This window comes from Hoplias malabaricus, chromosome Y (assembly GCF_029633855.1).
Source record: "Hoplias malabaricus isolate fHopMal1 chromosome Y, fHopMal1.hap1, whole genome shotgun sequence".
In the NCBI taxonomy this organism is placed as follows: Eukaryota; Metazoa; Chordata; class Actinopteri; order Characiformes; family Erythrinidae; genus Hoplias; species Hoplias malabaricus.
Window position 1 is genome coordinate 2,987,729 of NC_089820.1, and position 26,309 is coordinate 3,014,037.

At 37.3% G+C, this 26,309-nt stretch overlaps 1 protein-coding gene and 1 pseudogene across 1 annotated transcript in view; one reads left to right on the plus strand and one right to left on the minus strand.

The window, feature by feature from the left end:
- The window catches only part of LOC136679481 (inositol polyphosphate 5-phosphatase K-like), a 29,058-nt gene extending 18,862 nt beyond the window's left edge, over positions 1-10,196 (minus strand). The window contains exon 1 of the mRNA XM_066658013.1: positions 9,871-10,196. The gene's annotated coding sequence lies outside the window, so the exon portion shown is untranslated. The remainder of the gene's footprint in view (positions 1-9,870) is intronic.
- Positions 10,197-18,656: 8,460 nt separating this feature from the next.
- LOC136679279 (selenoprotein M-like) lies at positions 18,657-25,726 on the plus strand (annotated as a pseudogene).
- Positions 25,727-26,309: the final 583 nt, after the last annotated feature.

The following is a 26,309-nucleotide window of genomic DNA, read 5'->3' on the forward strand; positions in this document are numbered from 1 at the left end:
GTGGAGTGGTAGTAGGGATTGATAGGTGTGGTGTGTAAAACAAACCATTCATCTTGGTACTGACCAAGGGTACTTCACACAGATTTGTTGGACGTCTCCACCATGACCATTGACCCTGAACATTATGGCGTGCAATATGTCAATAAGACCATCGCTCTTCCCAGAGCCCTACAATGTTACCCTTCTTGAACTATTTCAACTGCTTGAATTGCTTTCAAACTCTTCTCCAAGACATAAATATATATAACTATTTTTGTAATTTACCCAAGTTATTTATCAGTCAGAAAGGACTGATATGGACTGATATGAATATGGATCATATCAGTCAGGAAACTATTGCAGTCTGCTTAATATTTGACCACATAAAATTAAATCCGCTGGCATTTTCAGTTACTGGAATTAATAATTATCACACATATTTCTTATTGATGAAACAGCAAAAATGTTCTACACACATTAGAAATCAACACAGCTGGGTTTACTGTGAGTCAAACACACGACTGTTCCCGTGAAGACAATGCGCGTCAAAATCTCTTGGAGGTACATGCTCATTTTTTTTATGTCTAATTGACTCACCGTGTCCCCAGTGGATGGAAGCCTTTAAGAAATCTTTGAGAATGACAGAACACTGGAGAGACTCTTCAGTCCTCTCCCACAGCTCTCAGTGTATCAGCTATGGTTCTCTACCCTACATTTAGACACCAGTCTTTTGAGGACACACACTGTCCTCAGACAAAGTTTGAACAAGCAAATGTGATGCAAATGCATAGATACATACGTGTCACTTTGGAACTAACAAATGTTTATCACGACTAATTAAAGCTTCTAAGGAAAAGTATGTAAAGTCATACAAACATACCTTGGATCTCTAAAATAATAAGTTTTTACAAGAAAGAAAACATTTTAAATGTAAGTGAAAGATAATGTTTTAGGATTTCATCTTTTTTTGAGCATTTCAATTGTTCCATTCTCAGTTGGAATTGTAAACTTATGTATAATTTGTTAAATATGGAGGTTTTAACATGGATTATTTACAAGGCTCTCTTGTAAAAGTGACTAGGCCCTATACACGTGTAGAAAGATTTTGACATTTATATTTCTTAGTAAGGTGTCTGAATTAGTACTTGGTGAATTTGAATGTTTAAAAGCTAAAGCAATAATTTGATGCATACTATGTTTTTGTTCCTTCATCTGCTCCCTCTTCTCAATATATTATTTTGTTAAGTAAAAAAAAGTAAAACAAATTTCCACTCAAGAATCTCTTGCTATTGGAGTAAATGTTTCTCCTGATCCCTAATTGGATATTTATTTAAAATATAAAATGTATTATTAGGTATTAAAGTGTGTCTTTGTTTGTATTTTTTTCTCTTTGCTCTTTGCTTTCTTGCAGCTGCTAATTTTGATATATTATTTAAATGTATATACCTGAAAATGCACACCAAAATTGGACACATGCTGCTAATGAACAGTTTGTACTGAAAGTTTGTATAGAAATAAACAGCTATACTGTTTAATAAACAGGTATAATTTAAACACTTGTATGTCTTCTTACACCTGTACTGAAGACCTAGGGGTGGGTCGAGGAAAATAATATTTTCCTAAGATACAGACATACTAGCTACTATAATTGGAAGTATTTTTGTTAGACCATAAGAACATCCTTGTAATTTCCACCACTCAGTGCAGGAGTAACAGTGACCTTGTTGAAATTTCAAACTGCTTTGGGGAAGCAGCACACCTGGCCAAGATTAAATTAAAATCAAAAGCCATTTGTGTGATTTTCCAGACATAGGGAGCACATCTCCCATCTCTCTTCTACATCTAAATTTGGCTTATCAAGTGTACCAGGATGGGGATAACAGTCTTATCAGTTCTGTACAATGCTTAACAAGCCAGTGCTCCAGTTGTGGAGGGAAAATGACAAATCAAGAGGAAGAGGAAGCGAACCAACCAGGTCCTTTAGGATAAAGCCTTCAAATCAAATTAAAAATATTTTCTTTCTATTATACGTCTGACTTGCTTCTCTGCATTTTAGTTTCTGCTGTGTGCTTCATTTCTTTTTATCCTTGCATTTCAGTCACATGATTTCTTTTCTTTCTTTTTTTTTTTGGCTGCATTTGCCATTTTGGGGACAGAGTGTTCTTCTTCTTCAGCACAAATGTAAACAGATGCGAAAGATGGAAATATTTATCTCATTTAGAACTCCTCTCTCTGCCCATCATCTTGTCATGTCAGAAGAGTAGAGTGATTCTGTTGTGTCCTAATGAGTAAAAAAAAGTCAAAATCTCTGTTAGGCATATTAGCATTTTCATCATAGAATTCAATGCAAAACATTTAGCATGTTAGCCTCCAATGCATTTCTCTGCACTTATGACAGAATCTGTTTGAATTATTGATACACAGACCATATACAAGCTACAGAAATCTTGTTATCCAGTCATGTTTGATTTTAACGTGTAAGAGACTACAAGCACACGACATATATTATTTTATGTTCACCCTGTTTACACCATGAGTGCTATTATTTTGGTTCATGATGTGCAAATAAACTTATTTATAAAAATAAAAATACAATCATTACATTTTCCATTACATGCCCTGATAGACATTCTGCCCTTTTATATTTACATAATTGTATTACATATCATCGCTGTATCTCCCAAAATAGCAACATTACAGGAGAAGGGAATAACTTCTTAAGTTTCAGTGGAAGTCAATGTCAAAAGATTTTATTCCAATACATTTTGGAGCATTTCTATTGGTTTATTCATCATTAACTTTTAAGTATACATATATATTTATTACTTTCGGAAATTGTGAACGAATATGAGACAGTATTCGTATCAAATTCCATCAAAAGAAAACAACTTGTTATTATCTAATTCTTTGATAAACCTAGACAAACATCTATTTTGTGGCACTCTGTCTTAGTCTATTTCCTCTTGCCAATCTTCATATTTGTTCTACATCACTGAAAATCTCCACTTCACATTTTGTTCTGCAATGCCAGACAAGCCAGGAGCAGCTGTCCACACAGATAAGGGTGGAAGCAAATGACCCTCAACAATACCAACTCCTAGCCTGTCATCTACAAATGACTATATTTAGCTTGCAATATTTCAGTGGAAATGTGTGGCAGCCAAACATACCTCAAGCTGCACTCTAAACAAAACAAGCAGCTTAAGGTGTCCGGTACATGGTGTAACAACACAAAACAGTGACTGTATTATAAGTGCAAGCACAGTGTAGGTACTACACAATAAAAAAAAATCAACATTAAAGAGCAACAGAATAAGAATTTCACTCAGTACACACACAAAAATAAAAACATTCTGAGCTACATTTAATATTTATATATTTTTTGTGTGTTATACAGTATTCTATAATGCCTCACTGCCAGGTTTCCACCCCCCTTTTTTTGTTTTTGGATTTATTTTGATCTTTGTTTTTTTTGTGTGATTCCTGGTTTTGTTTACATTTTCACACGTGCTTGTCTCCTTATGCTTCATTAACCATGCCCCCCCAGTGTCATGTGATTATTTTGTCCTTGTGTTCATGCAGCCATGCCCTCTTCCTAATGTGTCATGTGACTTTCACAGGTGTTTTGTGTTTTTCATAGGACTTATAGGGCTGGTTCCATGTCTTTGTTTCATGTCTACTGTTGAGGTAGTCTCTTTTTTTTTGGTTTTCGTTTACGTCTCTGTTGCTCCTAGTTTGCTCTACCTTGGTCCTTTGTTTCAGGTTTATTTATATTCCTATCTTTCTTTATGTTGGTTGTTTACTGAATATCTGTGTTCCTGACATTTTCTTATAGCATCCTCTTGCCTTTTTGTCTCTGAGTTTGTATTTTAATGCTTAGTTCCTGGTTTATTTATGTTTGGTATTAGTTTACTTGTTTTGTAATTGTATATGTGCTGTTTTTGTCTAGATTATAATGCCTTGGTCAGTTTAATTCTGTCTCTGTCTAGTGTAGGTATATGTATATTGTTTATCTCAGGTTTTAGGTTCTTTGTGTCCTGGTTAATTTAGTTCTTTATAGAACTAGATTTATTTAGGTCTAGTATAGGTTTATATATTGTTTATACTTAATGTTGATATTTCATTGGCATATTTTGTCTTAAGTTTAGTATGTGTCTCCTGTGTAGGGTGTTTTTCCCTGCAGTTACATTTTACTTTGTCCCTTGCACCTCAGTGTGACACTTGAGAACAAGTTTTATATTTTATTCCTATACAACTGTGTTTTTCACTATACCTGACATGTAAATACATTATACACTCACTGGAAGCCTCTCAATTGTCAATGACCCCTGATACCTGGATTAGCATAGAGATCACTATATAAATCTGACTGCAATAATACAGATATTTCATCTGATTATTTTAAAGAAAAGTGATTCTACAAAAAATCCAATTCAATCTGGATATGTATCCAATTCATAGACATTAAGTCAATTAAAATCATTTAGCTCCCATTGCAATTTGTTAGCACGTTTTACAAACTTTTAAACTGTGAAACTTGAATTTGGAGAAACCTGTTGTTACATTAGTTGTCGTGAACTTTTTAAATGGTTCTTGTAGGAGTGATTTATTGCAAACTGAAGGAAGCTTGTAATTAGGGGGTGATTCATTCTGACTGCAATATTACTTATGAGAACAACACTGTAGCTGTGAAGAAATCTGTCCAAAGTTTTCAGTTCTTCTATTTACAAACACATACACCATTTTATCTCTCAGAATGCTAAAGAAAGCCACCAATGATATGGCAAAACATCCTCTATCAACACATCCTTAGCAACTACTCAGATATAACTTTTATTGTTTCCCTGTTGACTGGGCTACAGTTCTATAGGGTTGTAGTAAGATCTGTCACTGAGACACCGTAGGACAAACGTCAACAAGGCAGGTGGGTGAACATTAGTACATGCTCCCTTTTGAGACGTGTAAAGTTACAACACATCTTTTAAACTTGCCATTTGTGACAGACACCTGCAGTGGCTATCATCACTCTACTTAACAAGAAGTGAAGAGCCATCATATACATCCAGAGAGACTGATTACATTAGTGATTTCTTAAACTCCTAGTCAACATTTTTTTTGCTGGGATTAATCCCCCAATCCTAGTTTAACTATCTCCAAGAAGAATGGGGGAAATGTGAACAAATGTGCATTAACTATTTCAATCATGAGCTGTAGCTGCAGTTACAAACAGCTGAGGATGTATCCGTTATCTCTTATTTCTGTCTTTAAAAAAGGACTGAATCAAGCAATGCACTTTTCCTGTATATGTAGTAGCTGCACCCTGGGTTGCAGAGTCTAATCTGATCATCATCATTCCATCACTACTACTCACTGTTACTAATACAAAACAGCTCCTCTAACCAGAAACATTCACTGCCATGGTTATTCTTTGTGGTTTAACTGTTTTGCCAAGAACATACCTGTTCTATGATGTTTCTTGTTTTTTCCTAGCCCTTCTAGAACCTGCCCAGTGACTCTCAAAAGCATTAACTTTACTGTTCTCCTATTTGTGAACATTGAGTATTAATACATTTTTATTTATTTATATTAATAAATTAACAAAATGGTTTTCAAAACTAGTTACATAAAATGACAAAACAACAGAAGAATATTTTAATTCTAATTTAGTTTTATATAAAAATTATGTAAAATGCATTTGTATATGCAGTATATAAAGTAATTGTTCTTATCCAGGCAACCATCTCATTGACACTGCCTTTAGGAGATTGCCAGTTTGACCTACTGCAATGGCTAGGGGCCAGTATTCCACAATCCCCAGGACTCACACAGGAGTGATAGCTGATGTAACTGAATCAGCAGTTACCATTCCCACTGCAAGCATATTGAGTTCTTCAATGATGCTGTGTTAGTAGTAGTGTAAAAATGCAGTGGTTGGCTTCACATGTCTCAGAGAAAAACAAGGGCTAGTGTTCACCCTCACACTGTGGGGGCACTGCATTATATGGGCAACCATAAATAGCAGTTGGAAACTGACTTATTATATACTTATTAAAGTAAAGAGCAAAATTATATGGAATCCTTAGGTATGTCAAATGATGCTTTAATCACATCAAGCATAAGCATGCCTATGTCATCATGGCAATGGCAAATTTTGTTTGCTCAAAAGAAGATAAACTTAATATTTATAAATATAATTACATAAAGCAAATCTTTAAATACAGAACACCAATCCCACTCTGCTCCACAAAGCCACAAACCACATTTTAAACCTCAATGTAAAGCACAACCTCAATACAAAACATATATCAGGTCTAAAACCTTCCTATCCTGGTTTTCCTATGCTTTTCTCAATTCTATGGCTGGCTAATGGTATTTGATGTACTGTGTCTATCTGTCAGGGCCTCTGCTCTAGATGTCTGCAACGTAATGTCGCCTCGATCATGATGTCCAATGTCAGACACACAGCTGGGTGCATCTATTAACCGCACATCTTACTCGACAGCACTGAGAGCAGAAGACTAAAGGGAACAAATAACCAGGCCACAGTAAGGGACCAAAATACACACAGACTAGGCCATGATGCAAAGTTGCCCTTCAGTTTTGTTGTCATCTCTACTCAGCTCAGCAGCTCAGCAACATGCAATTTGTTCTTAAGGCACGCAATGTACAGGTAATATGAGGTTAATATGAAATGGTTAGTTGCTGAGACTACAGTACATTTGGAGATAAACACTCAAGCACTCCTACAGTAAATCTGACTAACCTTTACAACAGGTTGATATTTTTTAATTTTTATCAATAAAAGATTTTCCCAATGACCAACAATAATTTCCATAATCCATCCAAAATTGTCCACTTTCAATATCCACTACTGATTTCAGCTTCTTCTATGAAAGGTAGCCAGTTTGCATCTTAAGATTTTGCAGGACTGATAGTAAACATAAAAAACCTAACTGACATTCAAACGAAAACAGTTCAAAATATTTAGAGCATCACAATTAATCCTGTTGACCTTTCCCACAGAGCAGTGAAGCCTCTATGCAGTGCTTATTTGCTTCAATAGAGTCGCTGGATTTATAAAGCCATTAAATTAGAGAGATATCATGATATATCACAAATCAGTATGGATATACATGTTGGTTTATATCAGGGGTAGACAATCTTATCCGCAAAGGTCCAGGGTGGCTGCTAGTTTTGGTTCCAACCAAACAGGAGGTCACATGATTAGTTGTTTTACTGAGACCAACTAATTACAGGAGTGAAATCTGGTGTGCTCTGGCCTGAACGGACAAAAATCCAGCGGCCACACCAGCCCTTTGAGGCTAAGATTACCCTCCCATGGTTTATATTCAAGAGGTGTCTTGAATCACTTACTAATTATAACAGCATTAATATGTATATTTTTCATATCAGCTGATGATAAACTTTCTTGAACAACATATCAATGAACATAAGCTTCTAAAAAAAAGTCTATCATGCTCAGAATAAGGAACAAATAAATACCTTACAACATGTTGGCACAAAATTTGAGTGTATTGTTTCAGGAATGTTACAGAAGAGAAGTTGGGTTCTTTCTGTTTTTTCCTCCAGTATCTGAATGAGTATTTTCTGTATACATGTGTCCAATGGTGACACCTGAACTCTCTAATTAAAACATCCACACTAATGAAGGGAGTCTTAAAAATACCTTAAAATAATAGATGGGGAGGAGCGGTTGGGGTCAATATTACTCAATTTTCCATTTACTCCACATGTAACCAATCAGCAAAGACATGTTTAGCTACAGTTCCTAATTGACAACTTTAATTATGGTTGTGCTTAATGGCACACTATGGCTTAATGTGAACTAAAAAATAGTGCGTTCACAAAACAATTTGGGGATTTCACAGAAAATATTTGGATGCATACTCATTTCTTGAGTATGCTAGCAACTTTAGCTTTCGGGCTCCAGTTTTAAACTAAAGAGAGATACGTCTTGCCTGATCAACTACATCTGGGGTAAGTGGCTGTAAAGTAATGGTTTCATACATACATACATCTTCTTTTCCGCTTTTCCATTTCAGGGTCGCGGTGGTAATGGTTTCCCATTTCTTCAAAAAAATCTAAATCTCCGCTCCTTTTCATATTTTTATTTAGACATTATCTGTATGTTTTATAATGAATGTGCTCTGAACTGGTGCAGCGAGAATAACAGCCATTTATCACCTATTTGAGAGAAATTTGTTCTCAGAGTTCTCAGATCTTCCGTTGAATTTCAGTTGGGTGGGACTCATTTCAGATTAAGTGACATCCAATCTGTACCAATGAAAGTTTGCGTCACTCACCTCGTTAAAGAAATTGTTTTTCAGCATATTCAGCCTCTAAAGCTCTCTGAAGACTTTCTCAAGGGAACAGATGAAAATGAAATTCTCAGTATAATATCATTGGTGCTCTCAATCCACTACGGAGGTTACGGTGTTTACGTTGCCATGGTGATGGCACTATCAATCATTCTGACATGGCCTTGCGGTTCTGAGTGGGCGACAATTTGAGGTTTTTTAAATTAACAGCTGAATATTATTGCATTCTAAAAATAGTATATACCAGCCCTATACCATATACAATTTGTATCCAAAATGTCAATAAAATATTTTACTGTCATCATTTCCACCTCTGTAGCGCCCCTCTGGTTCAACTCTGTTATAGGCATAGATAACAGATGATGTAGAGCAGGTGTAGATGTCGACCACACGACACATTCTGCATGCCAATATTTTATTGACAAATATAACAGAGTTTAACCACCTCGATGACACCCACCCATTTGCGCTTATTTTTTTATGTTGAATTAAAGGTGAAGTTGCTCTTTAAAAATCTTAAAATAACAGTTTAAATCTTAAAACTAAACAGTTTTTAAAAGATTGGCTTCTTTGGAATATGAATCCAATATATTTACGTGGATGAATTAAAATTAACGACACAGATCGTTTGTCTTAAGTAGTTGTTTGACTATAATCAGGGTTCAAGTCATGAATAGTGCTTATCTTGAGGAGGAAACAGTCTGTGGCTAAATGATTGGAAAAAATTGCATTATTTTTATGTTCCAATAGTAATAACTTTAGTTTTAATCAAATCAACAAACCACTAGGCAGTTTACCTTACCTTCAGCCTGCCATGGCATACTATGTGAAAACTGCTCTGATAACATGCATATTACACACAGATACTCAGACACTCTCTCTCTCTCTCTGTTTCTCTCTCACACACACACACCACACATACGTATGCTCGGAAGATGACCTTGAAAGACTTTTCCTTTCCCTCTTTAAGTATGAGTAGGTCACACTGATTTCTGAGTAGAGGCTTGTTTTTATTCCTGATCACTGGATTGTAAATGGAAACCCACAGAACTGAACGTCTACGTTTTGTTTACCCCTGGCAGCACCCGAGGGAGAGCGAAATCTCTTATGAAAATACTTGACTGCCTTGTTCAAGTCTCTGGGTTAATATGGGGCCATGCCTCCACACACTCACCAGCTGCACCACCCTTGGATCAATGCTTGTAGCAGCTCTGTAGAGTGTGATTATCCAGTTGCGTGCCCATATGCAATAAATAAACAAGATTCAAGCCAATATGGCACAACATGATTGTACAATGTTTTGGTCCAGGAAATACAACAGGATTCACACGCATTGCTGTTATTGTAGGTGAATAGCCCTTGGAAAATCTGTCTGTCTTGAACCCTGCTATTAAAACCCTCTTATTACAGGTGTCGAGGCAGATCTACTGCACATTGTCAGGTGTTTGTTGAGCACTAACAGTAGCCTGTGTTTACCTTTAGCTTGGTCTACTGTTGTAATCTTTTAGCAAACACTGAGAACTGAGTGTCTGTAATTGGAAACGTTTCTTACCGATTTCCGCGGTCGGTACGGAATGACAGAATCGGATGGGGTCTTTGCAGCTGGAAAAGCCACCGGAATAGTCCAGAAACACTGCTGTTCAGAAGCCTGCTGAAGGAAATTTGACAAAGAAGCAGCGAAGGTCCTACAAACGAACAAAACCCATTTCCTCAGCGAACTGTTTCTTCTTCTCGGTTTGTTACATTAGGCGACGTTTGGCGACGTTAGTCCGCGTGCCCTTTTACAAATGACAACATCCGAGCGACGTGAGCTTTAAACGGCGGCGACCCTCAAAGGTGTGAAACCGGACAGCGGTGCGCTTCCTGAACGGCGCGGTGTTAAACAGGAGTCAAGACCGTCCCTCAGCACCGCACCAGCTCCTCCGCGGATGTCAACAGACACACACACACACCCATACACACTCAACCGAGCTCCGGCTTTCGTCAGTGTCCTTCTCAACGCTGGTCACATGGTCACCTCGCTGTAATCAAATAGGACGCTGCATGCGGTCCTACCTCTGTTTTTCTTTATTTACTGAAGAGTTATTCAGTTTTATATGTTTATAACAGGCCTAATTTTGCTACAAACCCAATAATGTTGTTATTATCTCAGTCTCGAACATTTCCTGTCATTATCAACAATCTCCAAAATTCTCAGAAAGTCCAACCTCCCAGTTATTGTTGGTACATCACTCAAACTTTCAGTAGCTCAGGGAGGTTTTGTCAACAGGTTAAATGTTGGCCACACGTGGATGCAGTCCAGGGAACATAGGGGCCACCTGGGTTGCATATGAGCCCCATACATTAAGGTAACAGGTTGCCCATATTTATCAGCCATAGCTCAATCCGTCCAATAACGTACCAACCCACCCAGAGTGCATGCCCATCTTGAATCTGCACCTGTGGTTCCCACTACAGTGGGCTTGCGAGACTTTACCTGTTAGCATCTTAACATAAAAGGCCCATATGTTAAGTAGCACAAAATCTAGAAGCACACAAAGCATTACATTTGAAATATCTTTGATCTTCTTTTCCAGTGTGGCAATAATCCTTTTAGGATGGTGGGCTTATGTAGAATTATGAGTCTTGCCCAAGGACTGTGGTGGTATAGTGTTCCTGCTCAAGTTGGGGAATCCTAGTGGAGCTGTGTTACTCACTATGCTATTATTAATAAACATGTTTGTAACGTAGACATGTTTGAGAAATGGCAAAATATACATATCTGCATTCTTTAAAAAACTAACTTTTACATCAATCACTTTAATAACACTTGATGTAAGAGCGGCAGGCTTTCTTGCCAAATAAAGGAAGCAACAGAAGCTGCTAATACTGTGGTTAGTTAGTCTCTGTAAAGAGTTTTCTTTCTGAACTGTGTTTGTTTGTTTGACTCTGCATGGTGATCAATAACAATAACAGATTATATTTTTTCCCCGATTAATGCCTGCAGTTTACTTATTCATTTATTATAATATATATATATATATATATACACATTTATTTATTTTCTGTAACTAGAATTTTATTGATAAATATACTAAAATATAAGATATTTTGCCACAAAATATTCTAAATGTACTAAATGTACAAAATAAGATAGCAATGGCTGAGAGTGATATGAAGGAATGAACCAAGATTCAAAAAGAGGAACCTGTCAACAGACGGTCAACAACGGAAATGAGAAAGAACATTTAGCAAAACCATCGGTTCTAGTTTCAGTAAATGCACATTTTGGACATTTTCTTTATGAAACCAAATTATATCTATATATAAAATGATAGTGATTGTAGAAACATGGATATTATACCTGATCATTGTGAGTGTGTGTGCTTTGTAGATCTACAGTTACCGACTACTGTAAATATTGCTCTGCATAATTTATTTGCCCCTTTTCAACTTGTTCTTTAACTAGGGGTGCCGTATGTGGAGAAATGTTAGGATGATTCTAAGGGCCAGTGATTGTCAGGGGGTCTAGAATATTTTGCTTTTATTTTAATTAACTTTTATTTTCAGGTCTGTAACCACTTATTCAGTTCTGGGTCTTGGTGGATCCCACACAGTTTAAAATGTTAATTCTTTCATTTTCTTGTCCTGCAAAAAGTAAACATCCAGAGTCTCCACACTGCCTGATTTGCCTCCCCTTCTGTTCACATGAACTTGTTCAATCCACCCTCAAAACAGGTGTGAATTATATTTTGCAAGCAGCGTACAGCAACATGGAAGTGAAGCATTTTGTAAAAAGGAAGAAGACATACAGGAGATAAAAAATAAAATGTGACAGGATGCAACCCAGTTTTTCAAGAACGGTGGGTGTAGTCTTTTAGCTGACATTTCAACAATGCACTCAAAGGTTTTAGCAGCTTTTCACACTAAACGAAATGTACCTGCCTCTGCCCTGTGCCAGGACCGGCAAAAGCAGTTTCAGACTCTGGAGCCCTGCCTCCTCATCCCCATATCACAGCCCTACAACCAAATGATGGAGGTGATGAATAGCACTGTTTTGAATGACTTGTCAGTTGGCATAATTACAGGGACATGATTTAAACATTGTAATAACTTTTCCATACCCTGCTGCAAAATAGAAGAACATGTCTTATGCTGGTCTATGTTGGTTGATGCTAGTCTAGTCTTGGTGTGGTTCTGGTTTAGCTGGTCACCAGTGCTGGTTGTGCAGCATAACAGCACCCAAAACATAATATAAAATGTTTTTGAGCATGTGAGTGAATGTATGAGTGTGTGTCACCCCACGATGGACTGGCGCCCCCTCCAGGGTGTGTTCCTGTCTTGTGTCCAGTGATTCCTGGTAGGCTCCAGACCCACTGTGACCCTGAACTGTATAAGCGGTTACAGGCAAGGAATGAATGAATGGTTGCATGCCTTGCTTGCAACAGATGGCAACTAATAGTTTACTAATATTCCTACCTTCAGGAAACAGACCAACAATGCATCATTTTAGTGAATTCAGTAAACAAACAAACCAACTAACTAAAACGTATTATTGCACACTATCAAAATTTCATTGTTTCTTTCATTTCCTTACATTTTATGTATGAATCTGGAATGTTTGACTTAAAGCTGTGCAATAGAAATTGAGTTATCATCACATATTGTTGTCTTGCCTAAAAGAACCACATGCATCTCCAAAATAGCAACTTTACATACAAAATATGATAAATTCATTAAAAACAAAAAATTAATTTTGAACTGCTGTGGCTACTTCCCTTGGGTTCATCTATTGTAAAAATTGCATAGAGTTTATAGAGTAATGCAGAAAATTGTAAATGAGAAAGAATGGAGATACATGGCTTTGTTTGGACAGAGATATCATTATAATCATTATGCATTTGTATTGTCTAAAATTAATATTATTTATTTTATGTGTTTGTAAACAGTTGAAAGAGTTCCTTCTTCACTAAACTCTGCTGTTATGTGACCTCTGACATTTTAATGGAATCTGTATGGGATAAGGGTGGTGCAGCAGGTAGTGTCATAGTCCCACAGTTCCAGGGACCTGGAGGTTGTGGGTTCAAGTCCCACTCCCGGTGGTTTTCTGTGAGGAGTTTGGTGGGTTTCCTCCGGGTGCTCCAGTTTCCTCCCACGGTCCAAAAACACACGTTGGTAGGTGGATTAGTGACTCAAAAGTGTTTGTGAACTTGTACGTGTGAGTGTATGTCGCCTTGTGAAGGACTGGCGCCCCCTCCAGGGTGTGTTCCTGCCTTGCACCCAGAGATTCTGGGTGGGCTCCAGACCCACCGCAACCCTGAATTTGATAAGCAGTTACGGAAAATGAATGTATGGGATAAACATTCAGTTAAACATTTTTTCAGCAAATAATTAGGGTTCTGTTGTCTTGGTTTGGGAGATTCACAATAAACATTCTCTCACTCATATAATAACATCTAATAATGATATGGGTGATATGAAGAACAATGATGGTTTACAAGCTTAAAACAGAGCAATATATTAAATATATATTAAATACATATTAAAACAAACCAAACCTTCTACTTTGTGTAAGATATAAATGCCCAGTGAGATGGCATTACCATATGGACGACTTTATGTACAACACTAGCACAGTTTAGAGGATTAGCTTCACACGTTCACACATCACGCCTGCTGTGTGGTCAGAAAAGGGTGGATCTTAGAAGTCAGTGTGTGTATGTGTTATTGTATTTAGTATTCTTGTTTGCTGTATTATTATGTAAGCTGAAACAGCCACTGGTCAGAGAGGGCTAGTGGTTTCTCTAGGCAACATTTCACACTCTGGTGCACATAACACTGAAGTCTCTGGTCTGCAGCTGCAGCCACAGAGATATGGCAGCATGTACACTGGAAAGGCATGAGCAAATCTTAAAAATACTGCAGTCATCCATATGGGGATTTGTGTAACATCTGAAGGCCAAAATAAAAATGGAATGCAAAATGTGAATAGCAAAAAAATGTAACATAAAACAATGAATCAGTTCAATTAGTTCGTTCATTAATTTGTTAATTCATACCTTCATTCATCTTCTGGGCATGCTTCATCCAAATAAAGGCCAGGGCGGGTCCAGAGCCTAGCCTGCATTTTTTTAGTGGGAACCAAGAATGCACACTGGGAAAGGCTGCGATGCACTGCAGTCCTGTTGTGACAATCTGTGAGGAGTTTGGTGTGTTCTCCCCGTGTCCACACGGGTTTTCTCTGGGTGCTCCAGTTTCCTCTCACAGTCTAAAACCACATGTTGGTAGGTGGATTGGCGACTCAAAAGTGTCCCTAGGTTTGAATGTATAAGTGAATGTGTCGCCCTGTGAAGGACTGGCGCCCCCTCCGGGATGTCTTCCTGCCTTGCACCCAGTGATTGTGGGTGGGCTCTGGACCCACAGCAACCCTGAACTGGATAAATGGTGGCAGGCAATGAATGAATGAATGAATGAATGAATGGACTTCAGTCTCCCTCTACACCAGCAAGGTTATAACACACCTACATGTTTGTAGACACCCTTTTATTATTAATTTAAAATAAAAGTGCACCCATTTTGGACACAGGTGTTCAGTTGTTCATGCACAGCTTGTACCTCCATAGAAAAGCATAAAATGAAAACCTTAAGCTTGTGTGAGTGTGCTTCAGAGAATCCTACATTATTTCATGCATTTCTGTGGAGATTTCAAAATATGTCTTTGCACAATTGAGAATGAATGTACCCAGTAGCTAAATTCACTGACAAAAATGTGGACATATAGTGTACAAGTAACTTTTATATGCCATAATGTCATTTCATTTTCAATGTATTTGCATGTGACTTAATTATGTTTGGGCTGGAAAAAGTAAGGCTTGCAGTAGCCAGTATTTCTAGTCGGTCTCTTATTCAAGTGCTAACCAGGCTAATCCTTACTAAGCATTTGAAATCAGACAATGTCTAATTATTCATGTTATTAATCCCAATTTAACATATTATTTGACAGCAAAGTTTTTTATCCATAGTCATCCATCATGCACCATGCATGATCTGTTGTCTGCTTTTTGTTGACTTGCTAATGCTTGAGATGCTAATGCAACACAGTCTTAAACATAGTTATCTCTTTCACTTTTTCTTACACTGTACTTTTATGACTTGTTTTAATCTGTTAAATCAACATTTACTACAATTATTCAGGTCCCTATGCTTAAATGAATAATCCTAGTCTGAAGTGTCAGATATTTAACAAGTTTCTATCTTTTGACAATTACAATTTATTCAGCAAATTTTTACTACAATTCCCAGCATACACCACATTAGCATTAGCCAGTTAACCAGAAAAAACACTTAACCCAAAAAGTGCTTGTAGTTTTAAATCCTCCCAACTTCAAAATATATCATGTAAGGTTGTCTACTTAGAAAATTTCACTCTCAAGACCGTTGTAGTACAGAGAAGGCAACACTATTCAACCATAATTTCAGAATGTTTTTTTTTTTTAAATAAAAAAAAAACACTGAATGGATGTCCAGTGGTCAGTTCCTAATTTTTTTTTTCCAAAACATAGCATGGGTGAGAAAGGTCCTTGAGAAAACCTGAAGCTGTCTGAACAGCTCTTCTCATTCTGGCACATCAGCAGTGACGAAGGAAACATCACATCCCTAACACTGCATGAGTCTTCCTGAGTAGCAGGGGATCTAGCAGACCACTTTGGAAAATTAATGAGGTACTTATTTTGTAAGAGGGGGGATGTGCTGGATTCCTTTTGTCTTTGAGAAATAGACTGAATAAACACGCTGCCAATTTTGTGCTGCTCCAAATTAACACATGAAAAATGATGTACTTATTGAGAACTGTCAGAGACTGAAAGGTACTAGAATAGCCCACAATAATGTGGTAATTGCATGCATTCTGGAAAATACTGTATGCTGTTTGATTTTCTAGTACCGAAGCTGTAGACCCTCCACAGAAAATTGAACAATGGGAATAACCACAAATGTGAACAAATATGTCAAAAAGCAGTAAAATTTCTTATTTACATTAGTCCCTCAATGATGACTTTGACATAGTTTCACATTTATTTAAATACATTTTCAAATGTTTACATATCACAGTATATATTCACTTATATCTAAATATGTGTCTAGCTCACCAAGTACTTTGAGCAGCTTTGACCAGCAAGAATGTATTACATCATCACCATCACGATGTGCCCATCCTGGTAACAAAGCTGGTCTTTACTGGATTTTTTTCACCAGGGAGAATTGATCATTTATATCAAATAATATTCCCAAAAATGGATAACAAATATGTTTTTTTGGTGTAGTCTTTATTACTGTATGAGAAGTTAGCTCCAGTATCTAGGCCAGATAAAGGCCAAATGCTCTTCTTACAATAAGATTCCTTACAATTGAATGATTTCTGGAGGGTGTTTAAAATCAGCACATTGTCGACCTCTAGAGGCGAGATGTGGTTTACTTTTAGAATCACGATATAAAATGTGTAAAAACAAAATTTATCTCAAACATTTGATAAGTTAATGAGTGAAATAAAAATACAAATACAAATTGTTACATAATGTAGAGTTACAGGAGGAACCACTGAAACTGTATTCATTTTTAAAAGAATAAAAGATGATCTTTTAACAAGCCTGTGTTTGCTGGTTTTTCTCAAAGCCCTCGTATATTGTATCAGGATTGGGGAGTAACCAAATGTTCTAGTGAGCACTTACACCCAAGAAAAGCATGACTGCACTAGAGGGTGCATGTAATTAGATTTTCTTTTTAGACCATTTCAGAAAGAAAACAGGATCTTAAATAGACTTAATTTTTGTATAGAACATTTTTGTAAGAAGAGCGGCACGGTGGCGCAGCAGGTAGGTGTCGCAGTCACACAGCTCCAGGGGCCTGGAGGTTGTGGGTTCGATTCCCGCTCCGGGTGACTGTCTGTGAGGAGTTGGTGTGTTCTTCCCGTGTGCTCCGGGTGCTCCGGTTTCCTCCCACAGTCCAAAAACACACGTTGCAGGTGGATTGGCAACTCGAAAGTGTCCGTAGGTGTAGGTGTGAGTGAATGTGTGTGTGTGTGTGTTGCCCTGTGAAGGACTGGCGCCCCCTCCAGGGTGTATTCCCGCCTTGCACCCAATGATTCCAGGTAGGCTCTGGACCCCCCGCGACCCTAAATTGGATAAGCGGTTACAGATAATGGATGGATGTAAGAAGAGCCAAAAAACAGATGTAAAGTGGTCATGTGAAGATCAGCTTATTCTAAAGGTATGCAACACTCCACGGAAAATAAAGAGTGCAGTGTATGACAGAAAAGTAAGACAAGGTATGATCAGAAAGGCAAATTGGTAACAGTTTTTTTTCCCATGATTATATATTAAATGAGCATTAATAAAAGTCTCATTCATGTACAAACAAGCCCCATTCTGCACGTATTACAAGTGTGGCTTTGTAGTAAGAAACTGCAGGTTCTAGAGAGTGTTTGGATTTGTGTTTGTATCATTCAGACTTTTCAACCGGAATGTAATATTAAAATCTCTTAAAGTTACATGATCTTTCCTTTTAATTACACTTTGAAAGTGGAATTTTTGCCCATGCTTTTACAAGACTTCAGCTGCTCAACCATCCAGTTGTCGCTTTGGTCTGATTATTATTATTATTCATTTGTTGGCACTGATATCCATTTTTCACTAGAACTATTTAAAACGAGGGCTCATCTGATGTCAGCACATGTTTCAACTGCCTTGCGGGACATTTAAGAAGCGCTCACCCTACCTACACTCTCTATATTCCTCCCATGAAGTATGGCACAAAGTAGAGAGCACTGAACCATCTTTCTTTGCAAAGATTTGTGGATGCTCCTTTTATATATTTTATTTTTATCTTCTTATTGTGGAATGTTTGAAATCTGTGTACGCTGACATTTCTACACATTTTTTATTTTTTCATAAGTGTGTTACACAAATTCAATGTGTGTTTATATTTACAAAATGCACTCAGGTTTTTCAGAGAAAACTTTGGGAATAATTTCTTTGTGTCTTTGTCAGTTATATACAACTCCAAGAGAATGAATAATATTTTAAATAGATTTAATATTGTCACATGGGTAAATAATATGTAATGTTTTCTATAATATATATTTTTTACTTTTCCATGCAACAAAAAAAAAAATAAAATTTTTTTATAATAAAATACATTTATTTAAATAAATAAATTTTATATAAAAAATAAAAAAAATAAAATGTGAGCAAAACGTGTTTTCTAGGATATATTTAAGAGAATACTGTAGCATATGGTTAACACAGGACTGCTTTGACACTGCGCATGCTCAGAGATGGTCGCTGTATTTTCAGTGCCGTTCTCGGGCTCAGCTGGGCTCCGCCTCCTCTCGCAGGGAGAAGAGATGCTGTACGTGGCAGAGTTCGGCCGTGACGTTTTAGTTTCATAGATTTCAGCAGTCTGAGATTTACCGCTGCCAGTGGTCCACCAGCGGTCACCTGGACCACCTCCATCTCCTCCTTCACCTCCAAACACCGCACGAAGCGTCATGTGGTCCGTTTTTCTGTCTGCGTTGCTGCTGCTCCCCGCTCTCATCTTGACCTATGAAGTAGACCTGAAGAAACTCGAGGGTCTCGCCAAGGCGAAAGTGGAGGTGAGTACGTTTCTTTATTATGTCTACGCTGAATACAGGTAAACAACGCTGCGTTCTTTTCGGACTCCTCCTTTTATTGGAGTAACATATGATTGGATTTGTAAATCACGTCAGTTGTCAACAGTCTGATAAAGATGTGACGTAACATTTCCGCTTTTATCCCCAACGTGTAGACTTTTCCTCAAAACAGTATCATAGCAAAGATAATAGTACAGCCACTCATAAATTCAACCCTGATTACAAACATTGGGATGATAAGAATGAATTCAATGGAGGTTCTTATTGCCATTGATTTTACTTGTAGGCCTTTTTAATAATAAGTAGCAAACATCTATTCATCCATAAATCTTTTGAAACTGCTTCATCCTGACCAGAGTCCCCGTGGGTCATCAGCCTAACCACAATCATTGACAACAAGGCAGGAAAACAACCTTGTCAGTGCAACTCACCAGACTATTGCCATTAACACATTGCCCAGGCCATTATCACACACAGTTTCATACCGCCAGTCAACCTACCAGTATGTCTTCTTGAACTGTGTGACAGCATATGTGTCTCCTGGAAGAAACCCATGCAGACACAGGGAAAACACACACCAAGCTCCCCACAGAGACCTGAGACTATGGAGCTGTGTGTTGGTGGCACTAACTGTATCACCATGATTAGCAAGCATTATTTGTCCAAGAGATTATTATATATACTTCATGTTTAAAAAAAAAAAAAATCTACTCACGTAAGACGAAGAGTGCTGTTGATCAATTAAAATTAATTGCACAACTTGCTGCAGTTAATTGTGATTAAATGCATTGTCCCTTTTTATGATGGAAACTTTTAATAGTGGATATGTTAAATAAAGATAGTAAGAGCAGCACTGGAATTTTATATTTATTAGTATTGTCTATTGATTTAGAATATATGCAATCAATACGTTTAAAATGCTAGTACTTCCTTATATTTTTGGGAGGGATGTTTGTAAACGTGTTGTGTGAGAGGAAACCATTCTTTTGTACTTTATTATAATATCTCAGTGGAGTTTTGTGGATTTTTGAATTAGTGTCTCTTAATTTGCTGAGTAAAACTTAGGGGGTGTTTAATCATCGACACAGCTTTAATAGAGAAAAAGAAAGCTAAATTAACGTACGTTAACTCATTAATTTTGAAAGCACTAGAAGAGCCACATTGTAGTCACGGAATGAACCTCTTTAATCTCCATAAAGTGGGTCCTTTCATTTGTGTGGCCATGTTTAAAAAAGGCTTAGTATAGAATCTGTCACGCCCTCGTCCTGTCATGTCTGTTTTCCCCGCCATGTGCTCTCTCTGCACATGGCTCTGTCTGTTATAGTCCTTGTCTCCGCTCACGTCCCGCCTTTGTTCTGCCTCCTTGTCCTTAACCCTCGTTATCTGTTTCAGGTGTGTCTCGTCTGTTCATGTATTTAAGTTCCCTTGTGTCTCTTCCTTTCATCGGTCGTTTGTTTCGTGTTGTTCCATTTCCTAGTCGTGTTCCCAATTCCTAGTCAGTTGTTCCTTGTTTTGTTTCCTCGTTTCATGTTGTTGTTTCTAGTCCTTTCATTTATCAGTCGTCGTGTTTACCCTCGAGTCCGTTTGTGTTTGTTTTATTATTTTGGTTTAAATAAACGTCTGTGTTTTAGCAAGTGTGACAGAATCTCACGTATCCAAGCCACAAGGTGTCAGTAAATGGCGGTTGCGAGACATGAAATGGAATCATTGGAGAAAATGACTCTTTGAAATGAATAGGGGTCATTACAGCTAACTGAAGAGCATCACTGAATGAGTGGTGTCATTTTACTCGCCAAAATCTGTTTTTGCTCAGTATTCTTAGAAAAAGCCAGGCCTTGGGAGGATGGTAAGAAGTAGGAATGTGAAATTAAATATAGGCTACCGAGCAGTGTTAGCCTTTCAAACATGATCTGGCTGTTCTGGGGCCTTGTTTTAAACAATGTGTTTTCAAGTAGGCCATGATAAACCCCTAGGGGTGTCACTGTCCGTAATACAGAACCAGTGTTCACTAACAGGTGTTTAACAGTTGAAAGGGGAATTCCAGGTTTTAATTTTTGTTTCCTTGCGTAATGGAGATGTTGAGAAAATTTGGGTGGCTTGAAGTGGAGTTGTTCCTTCCTGTGAAGAAACACAATGACTCTGATTTCTTTACAGAAGAGGGGATAGAAATGATGAAACGTGATATTTGCAATGCAAATTCAGACATATTATTTTACTATGCAAAATGACCAGTGAACATACACTGGTCTTCTGTCTACATGTTGTTGCCCGTAGAGCTGTAGGGGAGTGTAGTTGTTTGGTATTGACACTGACACTACCTGTTGCACCACAAGTATTTATTTATTTATTTATTATTTTTTTGCTAAACCTAACATCAGAATTTGTTTCATAAACGTTTTTAGAACAGAATATTATGCATCAAGCCCTTCTGTATGTATATCTTAATTCTGTTAATACCTTAAAGGTATTAAAGTCATTGAAACTCCCCTATAATTTGTAATATTTAATACTTGATCCTATATTTGCCATGTCCAGCATTTTCTTTGGTCTTAGCTTTATATTCAGTTGTAAAGGTGTCTGCAGATTTGGAGAACAGTTATTATTCTTGCTGCATTAGAGCAGTTTAGGGACTTTATTGAGATGTCACTGTTGAAAGGATTCACCTCTTCAGATGCTCCCCAACGTTATGGTAGTTTTGCATCAGGCTGTTATGGAATAATGAATAACCGTTATGTGTGTTTTATGAACAAAGTAGGAAGGTAAGAACCTATAGACAATGTCTCCAAATAGGGCCCTAGGCTATAAATATCAGATCTGTCTCCCATAAACTCTACAAGTGACCCATATGTACATATATAACCATGTCTGTGTGTTAATGTTGATCTTTATCTGAATCCTATTATAATTGTTTACTTTCCAGACCTGTGGAGGATGACAGTTGAACAGGTTGAGGGAGGTAAGCTGTGTTTCAGTTTAATTCATAGCTTCTAAAGATGGTTCATAATGTCATGATACATTAGTATTCTTTTTGTTAACGTCATGTTTGTTAGTATCTGTAATCACATCTTGCCTTTTTTCTCACTTATCCCAGGTCAAAGCCTTTGTGACTCAAGACATCCCTCATTAGTATCCTTCAAGCAGTGGTTCCAACATTTTTTTCACTGGCTACTTTATGTAAATGTAAAAGTTATTGCAGTGATTTGAATATTGCACAAATTCCTGAAATTCCTTTGTGACTCAAGACATCCCTCATTAGTATCCTTCAAGCAGTGGTTCCAACATTTTTTTCACTGGCTACTTTATGTAAATGTAAAAGTTATTGCAGTGATTTGAATATTGCACAAATTCCTGAAATTCCTTTGTGACTCAAGACATCCCTCATTAGTATCCTTCAAGCAGTGGTTCCGACATTTTTTGCAGCACCTCCCCTTTTCAGATTACAATATTTCCGAGCCCCTCACCAACACACACGTAAACGTCTTTATCTTTTATAACATTGAAATTCATGCAAAACTTTTTGATCAGAGGGCATTAGACAAAGGCCCAGTAATGACAGCTGAATGGCTGGGTCAGAGCAGGTCCAAAATGGCAGGTTATTTGGGTCGTTCCAATTATGCAATGGTTAGTACCTTCCAAAAGAATTGAAAGGAGAGACAATTGGTGAAAGGGTCATGGGTGCTCAATATTCACTGATGCTCGAGGGGAGTGAATGCTAGCCCCTGTAGTCAATTCCACAGAAGAGTTTCTCTAGCAGATCTGCTGAAACTGTTCATACTGGCTCAGATAGAACATACACTGTCTCACAGCTTGCGATGTATGCACACCGGACACCAGGATGCACTCTGAGATGAAGGTTAGTCGGTAGATGTAGTAGTAGAACTGCAACCTTATTTGGCTAAACACCGGTCATAGGAAACAACTCCCACAAGGTCATCGGGAGGACAGTGGGGCACTCCATTACAAGCTACGACTTGGAGACATTCACAGGCAGCCAGACTGTCGTTTAGTTGTGTTAATATCATGTACACAACACAGAATTTGGTTATAACTCTGCTTTAGAAGCTAAATGTACTAATTTAAACTCAAGACTTAGATTTAAGAATGCTCTTGATAAGCTATAATTAAAATTGCAGCTCTTATGATGAGAAAATTGCATTTTCAATATTAATACAATACAATTATTTAATCATACTCAGAACTACGAACCCACGTTCCAGCTCAAGTCTTTGACTGTACGCATTTACAAATGTAGGTCCTATTTTGAGACCTAAGCTTTGTCAGCATAAGATCTCAATGATTTACCATCTGGGTCCCTCAGGAGTAGAATGAGTTTCACACTGAACTACAATTGTCTGAATGAATGCTCAGCAGTCTGAAAACAACACCAACATTCTGCACCCAAAGGCAGTGTCTACAATTGTGGGAAAACACTGTTCTCTCATTTGTTTATGTTCAGAAGCTCAGTGTAAGTTGAACAGTATGTTTAAGGGAGAATAATGACTGTTGTTTGTACATGGCTAAAGATGAACTTGTCTGTACATTTTTATTTACTGTATAAGTTACCACAGAGAGTTGTTTGTTACTCATATTTTTAGTTTTATAGCACTGTCAGTCTATGTTTTACTTTCACGCAGTTAGTGCTCTATGGAATTTAGAGTCAGTTGCATCTACAGAAAAAATAAGTCAAAATTACGCACCTATGGAGCAGGAATAGAGCAGCATTCTCATCTTGCTTCATGCTTTTCAAAGTTTGGCAGTCTATTGTCAGAAAATCTCCAGATGCCGTTTTTCTGCCATGAGCAGAGAGAGAAAGCCTAGCATTTTTTATTTTAATTTTTTTCCACATTTACAGAAACCTACAGGCCAGTTTTGAGCACACAAACAGACTGAGCTAGCAAATGGTGAGGAAATATCTTCAGAATTTTGATTTTGATTTGAACGTTACCTTTAATTTTCATAGTATTCCTTTGGCTACTTTATGTAAATGTAAAAGTTATTGCAGTGATTTGAATATTGCACAAATTCCTGAAACCAACCTATGTTCTCATACACAGATTAACCACAATTAGACCAGGGTCAAAGATTTTTTTAAATTCTGGCTGACCAGTGTATATCGGTTGTTTTTGGACAACCCACTTTGGCACCAGGGTTCTTGTGAATTATGCTCATTTCCACAGTGGTTATAAAGCATCAGTTCTTTTGCCTCCTGCTAGTGAAGTTTTGTACAGATACATTATTTGGATGTGTTCACTAATAATTTACAAGGTAAATTATCTTTTTTTTCCTGCCAGAGCAGGGGTATTCAGATGAATGGGTTGTGTCTGAACTGGGAAACCACCAAACATTGCTGGAACTGAACACCCCTCTGTTATAGATTCTAATCTTTAACCTTCCTCTTTGTCCTCTGTCTCCTCTTATTTATTCTTTTCATGCTTTATTTGTGAGGAGACTGCCCTTGACTGGTCTGTTTTTCAGCCATAACTTAGTAATGAAGCACATCCCTGGGGCAGACCCGGAACTCGTCCTCTTAAACCACTACTACGAGGAGCTAGATGTAAGTTACATGTTTTACTTACCATTCAAAGTTTACGCTTTCAGATTGGACTTGTGTCTAATGTTAGTCTCTGCCTTCAGTCCTTGCGGGTTTTATCCACTCTCATATTTGGAGTATTTCAGACAGTTGCTGTGATGTGAAATTATAGGATCATATTCCTGTGAATAATATTTATCTATTACATATTTAATATCTCAAAATGATGAATTAGTTACTCAAGTTGGAAGAGTTATGAAGGTATTCTGTTATGATAATTATTAGTGTTTTGCTGCAGTCATAAAATTACCACACAATTTATTAAATATAGTAAAATGAGTATTGAATACATATTTATCTTTATTTTGTATCTTTTTTCCTATATATAGCAAAAACAAAATGCTATCAACAAATATAATTTGAAAATAGCGCCATCCCCTGGACAAAACACGTAGTACATTTTGGATCCCAAACACCACTACAGCTTCTTCCAAATCTACGAATCATCACATTTCTTTTCAGATTCAGCCCTGCTGTTTAAACCTAGTTTTCCAACAAGGCTGTGATTTAACATCACCCTACATTTCATTCTAAGATTCTTATTAACTATGTACAGCTGATTTATGACAATTTACATCATCTTTTTCATTTATGCTCCTTTCTACTCATCCTGTGCATTTCATCTTTGTAGCGGATCCCGTTGTCAGATATGACCCGTACAGAGATCAACCAACTTTTGGCCAAGCTTGGCTTTTATAAAAAAGCTCAACCTGAGGATGCAGTGCCAGAAGAGTTCCGCTTCTCACCAGCGAAGGACAGCCCCTTCAGAGAACACCACACTACACCACCGACTACTCAGTCTGAACATACTGAGGAGCCCCAGTCTGAGATAGACATCTCACACAAAGATTTATAGTATGTTTATAAATATCACTTAGGAGTACTTAACACATTTGCTTTAGTCTTCAGTCTAAGGCACATACCATCTGTTGTACTTTGTTTGAACATCTACTGCATTTTAGTACACAAGCTTGTGTATTGACTTGATGGTTTACATAAACATGTCTGTGTTATTAAAGAACAGTATGTACGTAACCCTGTTTCTACTCATTCAGGAACTAAATGACGCCCCAAACTGTAAAATCATCTGATTGGTTCGGGGTTGATGATGTATGTTCTTGAGGATGTACAGCAGGGTCCACCGAGTGCTGGGTGGAAAGCAACATTACCACTGAGGAAAAATAAAATATTTTTAATCTGACTTTAGTATTTGAGTCTTTACTGAGTTACATGTCTGTAGCAGTTGAATATTGTTCAGTACTCTGGAAAAAAAAAAACTGCTTTTAACATGATAAAGTATTTTGCATATGATAGCTCAGCTATAACTCTTCCACTTTGAGCCTCTTATCTGTTAAATTGTTTGAAAAAGTAAATAAGCTTTTGCATATAAATTATATATTTAGAAACTCAACTGGAAAATCTCATTAGGTCACAGTGGATCATGGGTAATGAACTTAGATTTCTGCATCAAAATACCTACATTTCTGAAGAGATCAGATAATGAAATAAGATCAAAAGGTAAATTGTTGAAAAAACTTAAAAGGAAAACAAACCCTAAGAAGCATGCAAAACCTGGTAAACCAACCACTTTCCCTATGACATATGAGGAACTTGACCTCCAATTTTGCAACAGAGCTGAAAAGAATCCAAAGGCACTTCTCTGAAACATTTTTCAGAAGCGCAGCCATAAAATGTCTTAGTCACGCTGTTACTAAAAATCACACCACAATTTTCTGGTATTTATCTGTAGTTGAAA